The sequence below is a fragment of the Ranitomeya variabilis genome, chromosome 2 (assembly GCF_051348905.1).
Source record: "Ranitomeya variabilis isolate aRanVar5 chromosome 2, aRanVar5.hap1, whole genome shotgun sequence".
NCBI classification, from domain to species: Eukaryota; Metazoa; Chordata; class Amphibia; order Anura; family Dendrobatidae; genus Ranitomeya; species Ranitomeya variabilis.
In genome coordinates, this window is record NC_135233.1 from 813,845,148 (window position 1) to 813,860,785 (window position 15,638).

Sequence of the window (15,638 nt, forward strand, 5' to 3'; positions counted from 1 at the left end):
GGAAATCCAATATACAAGAAAAGTTGTCTCCAGCGACCACAGGAGATATGGTCCTTAAAACTTGATGTTTATTCAGCTGCAGCGCCCCAGAATCCTGGTCGTTGCAGTACTGTGGCTCCGCCACTATGGGGGGCTATGGTACGTCTGATGGCACTGAAGGAGTTCATCTGACCAGGTATCACATACACCAATACATTTCACAGTCGGGCCTCCAGGGGGAGCTAAGGGTGCTATTCATTAGGCCACTCCTCACATACTGGTAAAACTGGGGGTCAGGCAGGAAGTTAGGGAGAAAGCTGACTGGGTTGGAACCAGGCAACACCTTGTGGCAGAGGGTGTTGTGGGGGAAGATTCGGTAGGGTCCCTGTCAGGGGTGGGATCCTGACAGAGGCCTGGCAACGAGAAAGAATGTTACGGGACCGTGCCTGCTCAGTATAGCGGCGGTGCCCCAAGAAAGGATAAGAAGCGAGATTTATTGTGCTGAGTGAGAAACGAGATCAAAGCAAGAAGGAGAATACCAGTAGGAGTCGTGCTGTAAGATCGAGGCAACATCCTACTGAGGCGCAAACAACCGGCGGCCAGAACGCCGAGGAAGTACAGAGCTCTAAGCCATACTTCAAACCAACGGCAGGACAGTCAGTCACAGGCGGGCTGTCTCACCTAAATCACCTACGCAGACATAGGGGGCAACCTGTGGAGAGGGGTGACTCTAGGGTCCCGGAAGAGCTCCGAGCCTACCCATCATATGGGTGCGTCCCAACCGTAACATCAGGGAGGGACGGAGGATTAGCAGAACATCATCTAATCGAGTTGTGAGGGAACACGAGAAACAGACACAACAGTTGTGGGGACTATCCCGTAAGCACAGCAGGGGAGGACCACAACACATAGCGCTAGCAGGAAGGCACAGATTTCCACCTGCAAAGAGAACTCTGGAGGTGCCATTGGACCGGCCGGACTTGCGCAGCCTGGTGAACCGTATTCCGGACTGAGGACCCAGAGACCTTCAGTAAAGAGGTAAAGAGACTGCAACCTGGTGTCCTCGTTATTTACTGCGACCGGCACTACACCGCACCACTAACACCATCTACATCTATCACTGTACGCCCCTCAGCAGGGTCACGGACCGCGTCTAGCCACCGTGACAACCCCAGAGCAGAGACTCAGAGGCCCGGTACCGGGTACCCCTCGGCCCTGCGGCAGTGGGGGCGCTACACAGCCATCATGTTAAAAAGCACAGAAATGCAGACATGAGCAATCCCAGTTCAGGGAATGAATCCTACGCGTTTCAACCTACACTACTTTAATCATGGATTCATGATTCATTCATGGATTCATTCATGATTAAGACCGGATAGGTTGAATCACGTAGGATTCGTTCCCTGCATTGGGATTGCTCACGTCTGCATATCTGTGCTTTTCAACATGATGGCAAGTTTTAAGAACCATATCTTCTGTGGTCACTGGAGACAACTTTTCTTGTATATTAAAGCAAAAGAATGTATCTTGGGAGGCCTTATGTAAGCGTTGGAAATACAATACATGGGAGCATGCAGGGCTACTTGCAAAGTTCAACATGGAGCACAATAAAATATAACAGACCAGGGCAGGTGCATAACAATACTCATATCGGAAATTTGGGAATTAATTTTTGTAGGACAATGCATCAAATGTTCAGTGTATATAATGCATATGTATTATTAAATGGAGGGGGGACAGCAATTTTTCCATTTTACCAAACTCCTTTATTATAACAGTATAAAAGATGAGATTTTTTTTCCCTGGAAAGTGTTTAATTTTCATTAGTACTATTTGGTGGCATATGCAACATTACTGTATGTCTTGTTAGGGCTTATTAAGACATCTGTTTTTTGTGAATGAGTGCTATCCATGATTTTCCCAGATAATACTTGTACCTGTGATAGTCTATGAAGACATTCACAGATCTGTGATTTTTCAAAAACCGAGAAGTCAGCGGAAAATTTTAGAAACATGGACGATTTTGATCCGAGGGTCAGATCAAAATCGGAAATGCAAGTTAATGAGTCAGTGAAAACATGTGACCACACTCAGATAACATTTCAAACATTTCATGGACTGTTAGAAAAGAGTAGGAGGAGAATATATATTTTTTTATATTTCTTCATGGATGATAATAGTACATGAGTCTGATCAAACTTGAATCAGAGCCTGATCAGAATAATCCTAACATTTTTTTGTACATTAAAAAATTCGATGTCTGAATGAGTCCTTACAGATTTCAAGATGGCTAATATATGTAATTTTATTTTTTAACCTCTTCACCCCCAAGCCTGTTTTCACCTTCCTGACTAGGCCATATTTTACAATTCTGACCAGTGTCACTTTATGAGGTAATAACTCTGGAATGCTTCAACATATCCCAGTTATTCTGAGGCTGTTTTTTCATGACAGTGCCATATTATAGTGCAGATTTTGCTGTTAGGGCTCATATCCCAGTTCAGGCTGTGAAAGAGCGCAGCTTCAATGACCACACCGCTAATCACTGAAGCTGCTGCTCACAGCCATACTGAACTGGGATGACCTCTGGAGCATGGGAAAATGCCAGTTAATATTCCCATGCTGAAGAGTTCACCGCCGGTCAAGCTGTGAGTCAGCGCAGCATCAGTGACGTCAGCGCTAGTCACTGATGCTGCCGTCGGCAGCTTCTCATTCATTTGTCAGTGATTTACAGCCAGGACAGTCACATTAGCACTGCTCCCAGTTGTAAACTGTATACCCCCTAGATATGGATTATCTTATTGACACCTCTCCATTACTAAGCCGGCTTGATGTCACCTTACAATACAAAGGTGACATCATCCCCACAACTATTACCCCACTTGCCACCACTATAAGGCAAGTGGGAAGAGCGAGGCTAAGTGCCTGAATTGGCACATCTGACAGATGCGCCCTTTCAGCCCGCAGCTGTCTGCATAGCCTTTGCTGGTTATTAATTATGGGAGAACCCCACATCATTTTTTGGGGGGTGGGTCCCCCATTTTAATAGCCAGTCAAGGCTAAGTATACAGCTGTGAGCTGATATTAATAGCATGTGAAGCGCCATGGGTATTACCCCCTTCCCAGGCTATAAACATCTGCCCCCAGTCGCTGGCTTTCCATCTGCTGGTTTTGAAAATTGCGTGGGAGCCCACGCCATTTTTTTTGTAAAATAATAATTTATTAATTACATACATGTCCCCTAATTTGCACACACTTTACTAATTGTATTTGTCACTGACATCTATATATCTACCTATTCTAAATGTATTTACTGTATGTATTTCATCTCTTCTATCCTGTCGGCTCCTGCAGTGAATTTACAGAACCCGGCAAAGGAATTACCGGCTATTCTTCTATCTATCTCTCTATCTATTTAATATAAATACATATATATATGTGTGTGTGTTACTGACATGGGTATATACAGTTATATGAAAAAGTTTGGGCACCCCTATTCATCTTAAGCTTAATGTTTTATAAAAATTGTTTTTTTTGCAACAGCTATTTCAGTTTCATATATCTAATAACTGTTGGACACAGTAATGTTTCTGCCTTGAAATGAGGTTTATTGTACTAACAGAAAATGTGCAATCTGCATTCAAACTAAATTTGACAGGTGCATAAGTATGGGCACCCTTATCATTTTCTTGTTTTAAATACCCCTACCTACTTTTTACTGACTTACTAAAGCACTTTTTTTGGTTTTGTAACCTCATTGAGCTTTGAACTTCATAGCCAGGTGTATGCAATCATGAGAAAAGCTACTTAAAGTGGCCACTTGCAAGTTGTTCTCCTGTTTGAATCTCCTCTGAAGAGTGGCATCATGGGCTCCTCAAAACAACTGTCAAATGATCTGAAAACAAAGATTATTCAACATAGTTGTTCAGGGGAAGGATACAAAAAGCTGTCTCAGAGATTTAACCTGTCAATTTCCACTGTGAGGAACATAGTAAGGAAATGGAAGAACACAGGTACAGTTCTTGTTAAGGCCAGAAGTGGCAGGCCAAGAAAAACATCAGAAAGGCAGAGAAGAAGAATGGTGAGATCAGTCAAGGAAAATCCTCAGACCACCTCCAGAGAGCTGCAGCATCAACTTGCGGCAGATGGTGTCACTGTGCATCGGTTAACTATACCACGCACTTTGCACAAGGAGAAGCTGTATGGGAGAGTGATGTGAAAGAAGTCGTTTCTGCAAGCACACCACAAACAGAGTCGGCTGAGGTATGCAAAAGCACATTTGGAGAAGCCAATTTCTTTTTGTAAGAAGGTTCTGTGGACTGATGAAACCAAGATTGAGTTGTTTGGTCATACAAAAAGGCGTTATGCATGGCGGCAAAAAAACACAGCATTCCAAGAAAAACACTTGCTACCCACAGTAAAATTTGGTGCAGGTTCCATCATGCTTTGGGGCTGTGTGGCCAATGCCGGCACCGGGAATCTTGTTAAAGTTGAGGGACGCATGGATTCCTCAGTATCAGCAGATTCTTGACAATAATGTTCATGAATCAGTGACAAAGTTGAAGTTACGCAGGGGATGGATCTTTCAGCAAGACAATGATCCAAAACACCGCTCCAAATCTACTCAGGCATTCATGCAGAGGAACAATTACACTGTTCTGGAATGGCCATCCCAGTCCCCAGACCTGAATATCATTGAACATCTGTGGGATCATTTGAAGAGGGCTGTCCATGCTCGGCGACCATCAAACTTAACTGAACTGGAATTGTTTTGTAAAGAGGAACGGTCAAAAATACCTTCATCCAGGATCCAGGAACTCATTAAAAGCTACAGGAAGCGACTAGAGGCTGTTATTATTGTAAAAGGAGGATCTACTAAATATTAATGTCACTTTTCTGGTGAGGTGCCCATACTTATGCACCTGTCAAATTTTGTTTGAATGCAGATTGCACATTTTCTGTTAGTACAATAAACCTCATTTCAAGGCAGAAACATTACTGTGTCCAACAGTTATTAGATATATGAAACTGAAATAGCTGTTGCAAAAAAAACAATTTTTATAAAACATTAAGCTTAAGATTAATAGGGGTCCCCAAACTTTTTCATATAACTGTATGTATCTGTTTTCTATGTCAGTAATGTGGAAGCACCCTATATTTCCATTGACAAACCTGAGTGAGGACTTGCCTTTCTGTGGATTAAGTTGAAGCTTTTATTCGGAACATTTTACATAACATTTTGAATTACATTTATACTGTGCTCCACACTGAGCACTTTACATCAGGGTATCTATCTAAATCTAAATTAAGTGATTCAGATAACACCACTGAGGGATCCATTCACTATAATGAGGCAGCAGAGTTACTCTGGATTACATCTGGCATCTGTTCAGCATTGTCCTTTTCAGAAGTGCACAAAACTTTGGAAAACCGCGCTTTTATGAATGCTTAAAAAGATGGATACAGCTGAATCACAGGCCATACGGCGTCTAAGGTGTCTCCATCTGCCTCATTGTATGGAATGTTCCATCAGGAGTTGTGTCTGAATCACTAATTTCAGAGATTTACATGGAAACCCCATTGTAAGAGCTCAGCATAGGATAAATGTGAGCCGAGCCTTACTGCGATCTTCGGGACGCAGAATGAACAAATCAATAGCTAGCAGATTAAGAATTACTTTTATTTTTTTTTCACACCATTCACCATGCAGTATAAGTGATTAGATTACTTTGTTCTTCAGGTCATATTTTCGATAACATTTTTTGACTGCTTTCTATTCTGTTTTTTTGGAAAAAAACAGCATTTCAGGAATTGCCTGATAAGGCAGTTTAATTCTTCAGGTCAGTACAATTACAGAGATATCACATTTACATAACTGTTTTTATGTTTTTGAGCTGTTAGACAATAAAAACTATTTTATTCAAAAATATTTTTTTTTCATTGCTACAGTATATTCTGAGAGCTATAACTTTTTTTACTTTTTCGCTGACGGACCTGTATAGCAATTTATTTTTTATGGGACACAATGACATTTTCAGCTACTATTTTTATTTACATTAGACTTTTTGATCATGCTTTGTTCCACCTTATTGATGGTATGATGAAAAAATACAGGTTTATGCCACATTATTTATTTATTTTTTTCCGGTATTCACGAAAGTAGTTAAATAGTGTGACACCTTTATAGATCCCACCCATTCCGGAAATAGCAATGCCAAATATATGTACTTATTTTGGTAATTTCTTTTTTTACATAAAAATACCTATTTTTTGGTATAATATTCTGTATTTATTTTTTGTTATTTATTTTGTGATTTTTAAAAATATATATTTTTACAATTTTTTTTATTTTTTATCATGTCCCTCTATGTGACTTTAACTTTTATTACTGTGATCACTAATCTAATGTACTGCAATGAACTCGCACAGGAATGCCATGACAGCCTGCGATGACTTTGTGGGGTGCCGAACACAAGGAAGAGGAAGACCCCTCCCTCTCCTAGGCCTTCGAAATGCTGCAATCACAATCGATTGTGGCATTAAGGCTGTTAAAAAGTCAGCGAGAGTGCAGGTATTGCTCCCGGGCCGTAACAGTGACGGCTCAGCTATCACTTAAGCTGAGCTCTCGGCAGAGATCATGAGGTCACATCTCCTGTTCCCACATGATCACCATGATGTAAGTTTATATGCCATAATTTTGTGGGAACCCCTTCTCGATCATGACTTAAACTTACATTAAATGTTGAGAAGATTTTTATTTTTGTTTAAATTTTTTACCCCCACAGAACTTGAAATTGAACTTGCAAATGCTTTTTTATTAAACATGCAACTTTATTTCATAATGTTTTTTCTTGTCTCAATGTTCATTTGCATAACAGATTTTATTAATTGGTAAATATTAAACATGGCAGCCAAGTTAACTGAAATAAACCATCAGACATTTTATAATTTAACTCCCATTACTACATAATTAGAAGAAAAAATCTAATCATTACAGAGCTTTTACAAAAATATCCCTTAATCTAAATAAATAAAAAAATATCTTTTGTCTGCTTGGAGAAAATGTGGTACAGAGTAACTGTGGCATCCCATTCTTCTTAAAATGCTTGAATAGTGATTTTAAATGAGAACAAGACCTACTCCTGTGATTTCAATCATTGTTCCCTTCACATTGTTAAGGATTCCTTAAGAGAAATGATTAATGACTGCAACACACTTTCCAGATTATCTATCTGACCCAAAGTTACCTTGTACTTTGAATTCTAAAACTATTTCATGAAAATGTATTTTACTCAAGATTATCTTATAGATAAGCAGTATCCATCACCAATCTGGGCTTGCCCTGTTATTTAATAAAAGAGTGGACAGCCCCTGACTGGTGATTTTTCTAAACATAAGTTACAGGAAAAAGTGCACACATACCTCCCTAATGCCCCCCAGAAAAAGGTGCATTTTCTTACAACCCGAAATTGTGGGTTGTGGAATATCGACATTTAAAACAAATTGGGCTCCACAACTCTCTGTAGCCTCTCTCACAGTGACAGTATGTTATCGCAATAGCTCACACTTTGCGCAAATCCACTGCTGCCACATCATTTACTAATCAAAGTCAAAATAGTAACATCCTTAGAACAGTAACCATTCACTATGTAAAACGATACAATGGAACTGGGTGAGTGCAAAGCAAGATTTCTTGATTTCTTGCTTTCACTGTGATAGGGTTGTGGGATTCTGCTCTGCTGACCAGGTTTCCAAATCCAGTTCTAGCAAAAGTCAAATCCTTTCAAATGACACTAGGAATAGTTTTGGGCACTTTTGTCAATAGCTTATATTTAGAAAATTACCAGTGTGAGGAAAAAGTATTTATTAAATAAAAGGGGTAATTGGTGGTGTTTAAGGTGGAGCTCGTTTTGAAAAGATGCATTCAAAATATTCCTAAAGTATTCAAATATGTAATAAAAACTCTTAAAATGTAAAGTACATTATGTTTGGTTGTAAAATATTGCATGCAAAATAAGCATGTGAAATAATGATTTATTATGAACTCTGTCATTGTTCACTATGTCTTTCCTTACCTTTTCTTTTGACTCAGATGTCCAGATGTGTGAGACAAGATGACCAACTTTCAAAAAAACAGTATTTTGACATAGTCTGTTGGGAATGTCAAAGGTTTTGCTAGCATGTTGCAATATCGTTTTGAAATTTAATTTCAAGAAACCTCGTGAAAAGTTGAATAGACAATGTCAATGCTCAAGACAAAATGGACTGCCAAGCTCATCGAGAGATCAATCAGAATGCAGCTGTCTCTTGAAGTCTTTGAGGATGGGAAGGAGATGGTGGGGTGAGAGAGAGGCAGAGGGACTGTAACTAACATGTAAATTCCTATCATTTACATCTGCACACAATGTTTAGTTGAAAAACTAAAATATGTTCAGCTCACCTCTCATAATAATGTCAAGTTGCTAGGAAATGAGTAATGAGGTGTGGGACTTTAGCCATGGGCTAGGTACTCGTCTTCCATACTAGATGAAAATGGGAGTCCTGGCTGTGTGTGTTTCAACTTCATCTATGGGGACACTATACCCTTGTGGCTCACATGATGCAGGCGACTATGGCTGGCTAGCACCAGATGTTGTATAGTTCAATAAGGAAGTCCACCATTCAAAAACAAACGTTTGCTGGACAATAGAATAAAGAAGTGTGGTAACTAGCGTATACCCTCAGCACTGCCCCACTCATCCACTCGTGAGGTGGTAGGCAATGCCACTGAATTGTTTTCTTCCTGTGCACCTCTATGTTGCTGTTATTGCTTGCAGAATCCATCTGGCCTTAGGGGGCGTGGCCAGTCTCTGCAGGAATTTAACCCTGCTGTGTCCTGCAGAGATTTGATTCTCATACCTAATTCTTGCAAGCAGGGACTATTTTAGACAGCTAAACCTATCATTCTTTGCTCAAACATATTTCCTTTTCTGTTAGGCCTTTTGCATGCATTCCCATGTATTCACCTTCCTGTTAATGACCAGACCTGCTTTCCCATCTTGCCTGACCTCTCCGTTCCTGACCCTATCTATGCTTACTGACCCTATTCTACCTGCCCTTTCCTTGGACCACCTGAGCACGTGTTGTCTTTGCTTTCCTGTACTGCGTACCCATGTTTATGACCCTCCAGTAAGCTGCTGCAGTCCTGGGAACTGCTCTTAAGTGGTACCTGGCGACCACCTGCAACCAAGCCTAAGCTCACCATCAGAAGCTCTAGTGAAAACCATGTAGTCATAAAATCATGTCCCTCCAGTGTAAGTCTGGCCCAAGGTATAGTGGGTCCACACCCACTAGAGTTACAGTACATTTGAGCCATTGATCCCACTGACACGTTTGGACCCAGGGACCTCAAGATGACAGCTCAAGTGCCGTTTGAGGAGGTCCACTCTCAGCACGAGCATCAGTACCAGTTGATGCAGGCCATCAGTGCAGCAGCAACTCAACCGTAGAGTCTGTCAACCACAATGTCCGCTGCTAACTTGTCCAGCTATCCCTCTTCTGGACTGTCAACCTCCTCGAGGGATTCTCCTGTTGCTCTAATGGAGTGGCTAAGTTCCATCTTTCACTCCCGTCCTGGTGTGAAAGAGACCTTAAGAGAGCCATGGTTTTAATAACCAATGTAAGATTGACTTTACATTCACCTCTTTCCAGCAGATCAGACTAAGATAGCATTTATGATCTCTTTGCTGTCTGGTCAAGCCATGGCCTGGTCTAATCTTATTTGGGAGCATGGTAGTCCAGAGACCCATGATCTAAAGAAGTTCCTGGAGATATTATGCTCAGTTATTGAGGTTCCCAGCCTTACCTCCTCTTCTGCCTCATCTCTGCTGAATCTAAGGCAGACTTTGTATTCCGCAGCCCAGTATGCATTGTGCTTCCGTCCTTTTGTGGCAGAGTTCTTTTGGAATGGAGTCTCTGGTGACAACCTTCAGGTAGGGTCTCTCTGATCAAATTGGGGATGAACTGGATGACAGAGACTTACCCTCCTCGCTGGACACCATGATACACCTGGCCACCAGATTGATCACCAATTCCATGGGCAAGCTCTGCAACAAGGTTCAGCGTCTCCTCATGCCAGATGCCTCCCCAGGCTGGCTCGAACTTCTGGACTGCTTTGCCATGCCAATTGGCACCACCGCCTTCTGAACCAATGCAGTTTGATCTCACTATGCTTACTGTGTAGGGATGACAATGGATTTATAGGAAGAACATTTGTATGTATTGTGGAGGCCTGGGACATTTTATTCGCCAGTGTCATGTAAGACCAGAAAAATGAGAGTGATTGCTCTCCAAGACTTATGTCCAAACTTACCTTGACTTGGCAGGAGAGGTCACTCTCCATCTCTGCTCATCTGGATGCCAGCTCTGCAGGTAACTTCATTCATCTGGATTTGGTCCATCTAATTCAGTTCCCTACACAACAGCTGAATCATCCCCTGACTGTTGCCTCCATAGACAGATAACTCCTGGATGAACCTGTTTATTTCATTACACTGCTAGTTATGCTCTTTGTGGATGTTTTCTGCAAAAAGATGTCCTGCCACCCCACAGACCTTATGTGTTGTGAATTCCATTTCTCGGACTCCCTCCTGTGGTCATGAATGGTACTTTGGTTAGTTCTGCTCTTGGACTCCCTCTGGTGGCTTTGATCGGAACTGCTGGTCTCTGAGGTTTGCTTCCTCAGCTGCCCTTGTTTATTGTTATGCTGGCTTCCCTATTTAACTCTACTCAAATCGTTACTTCATGCCAGCTGTCAATTTTTCAGTATTGGTTCAGATGTCTCTTGGACTTCTCTGAGGACCTGTCTACTCCAGCAGAAGCTAAGTCCCTGCTAGTTCATTTGTTGTTACTGCTGCCTGAATATATTTCTTAGTACTGCTAATTTCTAGTCCAGCTTGCTATCATGATATTTCCTTGCTAGCTGGAAGCTCTGGGAGTGCAGAGTTGCGCCTCCACACCGTGAGTCGGTGTGGGGGTCTTTTTGCATACTCTGCGTGGTTTTTGTAGTTTTTTGTGCTGACCGCATAGTTTCCTTTTCTATCCTCTGACTATTTAGTGAAGTCTGGCCTCCTTTGCTAATACCTGTTTCATTCCTGTGTTTGTGACTTTCCTCTTAACTCACAGTCAATATATGTGGGGGCTGCCTTTACCTTTTGGGAATTTCTCTGAGGCAAGGTTAGGCTTCTATTTCTATCTTTAGGGGTAGTTAGCTCTTAGGCTGTGAAGAGGCGTCTAGGGAGAGTTAGGTACGCTCCATGGCTATTTCTAGTGTGTGTGATAGGAGTAGGGTTTGCGGTCAGCAGAGTTCCCACTTTCCCAGAGCTTGTTCCGATTACTAGTTTACTCATCAGGTCATTCCGGGTGCTCCTAACCACCAGGTCCATAACACTTATGACTGTCTCATTGTACCTCTCCACATGAGGAGCAGGTTTATCCCATTTCTCTGCCTGACACTCGAGTTATGTTGGAGTACATCCAGGAGAACTTAGCCAAGGGATTCATCTGTAACTCCTCTTCTCCTGCCAGAGTCGGCTTCTTCTTCGTCACTAAGAAGGATGGATCTCTATGCCCTTGTATAGACTATTGAGGTATCTACAAAATCACTATTAAAAACAAGCACTGTGCCTCTGATTTCTTAGCTGCTTAACAGAATCCGTGGAGATAAGCCTATGCCTAACCTCACCATCAGAGACTCTAGTGAAAACCAGGTAGTCGCTTAGTCACGCCCCTCCAGTGTAAGCCTGGCCTGTGGCGCAGTGGGTCCACACCCACCAGCATTACAGGAAGAGTATGAATAGTGGATAGTGAGTGGAAAACTTCATGGATATTTCTCTTAACACATAGAACATCTTTATACACTTTCATACTTTCCTTCTTATAAACTCACTTAGCTTTGTCTCAGTTATTTCCTCTGCTGTCACAACAACCCAATACAGTCATATGGGAAGCCTCCCTTGTTCCCAATAATGGCACTACCATCCAGTAAGCAAGATTCCTATTCTCAATCTGCAGTTCAGTGTCCTTTTCCCCTAGGGGAGATACTTCTGCCACTACTCTTCTCTGCTTGCCCACGCCTTGGAACTACCACACAGGGCCCTCTCTTGTTCACTGCTACGATCCATCCCGTTACCTCTTTAGCTCGTGAACTGTGAACCAGGGACTGTTCCGCTAGGCATCCTGCCCCAGATCCCATCTCCAGAGACTTTCTCACTCCTATCTACTTTCCTTCTTCCCTTCCCTGGATCACCCTAGCCTCGGTCTACTCTCACTTCCTCACTTCAGGGACATACACTTCATGTGGCTCTTGCTGTTTAGACCATGGGTCTGCTTCTACTGCACGATGGGTCCTCAGACCCTTCGCTTTAGCTACTCCCACTCTTGGCTACTTTCAATCATTAACCCTAACTCTCCCTTCTGTTGGGCACAACACAACACTGTCATATACAACACATGTCACTAAATACTTCATTAATTTAAATACATACAACACACATGTCTTCAAGGGGGAACATAGGGAAAACTTCCATCTTCTTACAAGTGCACAGACAAAATTCCCGGTTGAAAACAATTAACATGAATCCAAGCAAGAAAGAGAAAAAATCCAGCACTTGGTCTCCAGTATAAAACTAAAATCATGGACACCTCTCCATTACTAATCCATGGGCTTGATGTCACCAGATAATGCAATGGTGACATCAACCCCACAAATATGAACCCCACTTGCCACGGCTACATGGCAAATGGGAAGAACCTGGTAAAGCTGCAGAATTGGCACATTTAATAGATGTGCCTTTTCTGGGAGGCTGTTTTGTGCTATTTTTAATCTGGAGGGTCAAAATCCATGGCACCTTACCAGCCTGAGAATATTCCCATTAGTATTACCATGGACAATGCTACCAGATGTGCATCTTGAGAGTTGTATGCAAAACTTGAACAGTCATTTAAAGGTTAATATATCTGCACTCGATGTCAGTGAGTTACATGTTTAGAAGCCCAGATAATGGATCTAAATGTGCAGCGTGCAACACTTAGGAGCATTGAAAATCTGGAGAGGAGTTTAGAGCTCACTGAGCATGCGCTAGGTGGGACCAGCGATAAGAAAGAGGGTGGAGGTGGGGAAGATTAGGACCCAGAAGAATGTATCTAGGTGACAGTTACAAGAAGGAGTAGGGGGACAAGTGTCAGGAGCTCAGACCTGGTCATACACAAACTAGTAAATATTCCTTTTTGGCTGATATTAGGAATGCAAACCGAGGACTAGGATCACTACAGCATGAGGGTGCTCCTAGCAACAAGAAAAACAATTGCTGTAGTAAGAAGGGAGATAGGAGTGCAGCCCATGCCAAACAGATGTTGCAGGTAGGGGAATCTATAATTAGAAGGACAGACAGGGTCATCTGCCGCTGAGATCGTGTATGCTGAACAGTGTGCTGTCTGCTGGGTAATTGGGTTCGGCATACTGCGGATCGGGTAGATAGATTAATGGGTGGGGCTGGGAAATATCCAGCAGTCATTTTACATATTGGTACCAATGCTAAAGTTAGAGGAAAGTGAAAGATCCTTAAAAACAATTACAGGGAACAAGGAGGGAAGCTAAAGACCAGGACCTCCAAGGTGGTGTTTTCAGATATACTGCCAGTGCCATGTGCATCAATAGAAATACAGCGAAAGCTTAGAGAGATAAATAAATGACTTAGAAATTGGTGCAAGAAGGAAGAGTTGCAGCTGTGCTTGGGGAAAAAATGGTCAGATGGATGAGGAACTTTTAAACTAGGATCTGGGAGAGGGAGGGTAGATGTGCTTAAAAGAGGATAGAGTAGACAGAGAATGAGACAGTAGGAGTCAATGGGGATTTGGGGAGGCTGGGTCATGCAAGAAAAATATGCAAGGAACAGACGAAGGTGAGAAAAGGTAATAAATGTGCTAATAGTATTAAGTGTCTGTTCGCAAATGCAAGAAGTCTTGCAAACAAAATGAATGAACTGGAGACTTTTATGTCAGCCACAGAATACGATGTGGTTGGAATCACGAAAACCTGGCTGGATGAAAGCCAAGACTGGATGATAAATGTAGAAGGTTACACTACATTTAGAAAAGACAGAAAAGGTGGAGGGGTGTGTATTTTTATTAAATCTAAGTTAAACCTGTGCTCAATGATGACATTTGAGGAGATGCGACAATGTAGAGTGTGGGTAAATGTACATGGGGATGACAGTAATGGGAAGCTGCTAATAGGACTTTGGCTAGTACAGTATAGTGGTGCTATATGATGAGCGTGGGGACGTGTTTTATGAGAGGAGTGGGGAGGGCGGTGCAAATGTGAGAGGAACGGGGAATGTAACTTTTATTTTTTATTAACTTAATATGTGTACATTATGACAGTCAATCAGGGTGCAGAAATTATCCACAATGTCTAAACACAAGAGCTTCTGTCATTGTCTGCCAAAGCCACATTTCCTAATCAAATCGTTTGGGCTAATACTGTGTTACAGTTAGGACTCAGGATGTCAAATTTACTAATCTAAATCATTTAGGCTAATATTGTGGTGCAGGCTCCAGGTCCTATTTCCTAACCAAAATTTTTTGAGGTAATACTGTGTTGCAATCAGGACTCAGAAGGTCACATTTACTAATATAAATCGTTTGAGCTAATATTGGGGTGCGGGCACCTGGTCCCATTTCCTAATCCAAATCGTTTGGGCTAAAACTGTTTTGCAGTCAGGTCTCAGAAGGTCAAATTTACTAATCAAAATAATTTGTGCTAATATTGGGTAAATACTTCTCAATGAACAACGCCACATAATACCACAGTGGATCCCGATAACCATTAAAGGGTCCCTGTGTGTGTAGTACAGACTACTACCCCTATCATCAAAGATTATATCAAAATCCACACAATGATTACAGGGTCAAAAAATGAAGGTAGAAAAATTCATAATTTATTAATTTAAAATGACCACCTATAAGGTCAAACAACAAATCAATATACAGAAACCATTTGGGAGAAATATGCAAAGAATAAAAAATACATTGTGGGATGATGAAAATGTCAGGACGCACCGAGACACCGGGAAGTGACTGAGGCTAGAACAATATCACCTCACAAACGGGCAGGGAATATTAGCACCATGTAAACCCCTATATCAAAAGTGAGGGGTAACACATTATTGCTGCCCAGCTGTGCCTATGCTCAGAATCATAGTAAATCCCCTCAGCATATTGCTGATTAGCAGGTGACCGCCACACACCTAACAGAGCCACAATTTACCTGTTATACAGCGACACCCGGCACCACAATCCCCGATGACCAGGTCCGTCCACCCCGACGCGCGTTTCGGACCTTCCTTCTTTCAAGGGGGCCTACTATCCCATGCCGTGTCCCACCTTATATACCCACGCTGTCAAAACGCCGGCCAGCCATCATGGCCGGAAAACCGGAAGTTGCGGACCCGGCCGGAAGTGACGCGCGCATCTCCCCGGCAACCGCGACGCCAGCCGGCGTCGGCGTCACGGGATGGCAGGTCCTGAAAGAACACCGCCTACCACAAAAGACGCCGAAAGCCGTCCAGAGGCGCAGAGCCTGAGAGACAGGCGCGTACAGGCACAGGAGCGCAAATTAT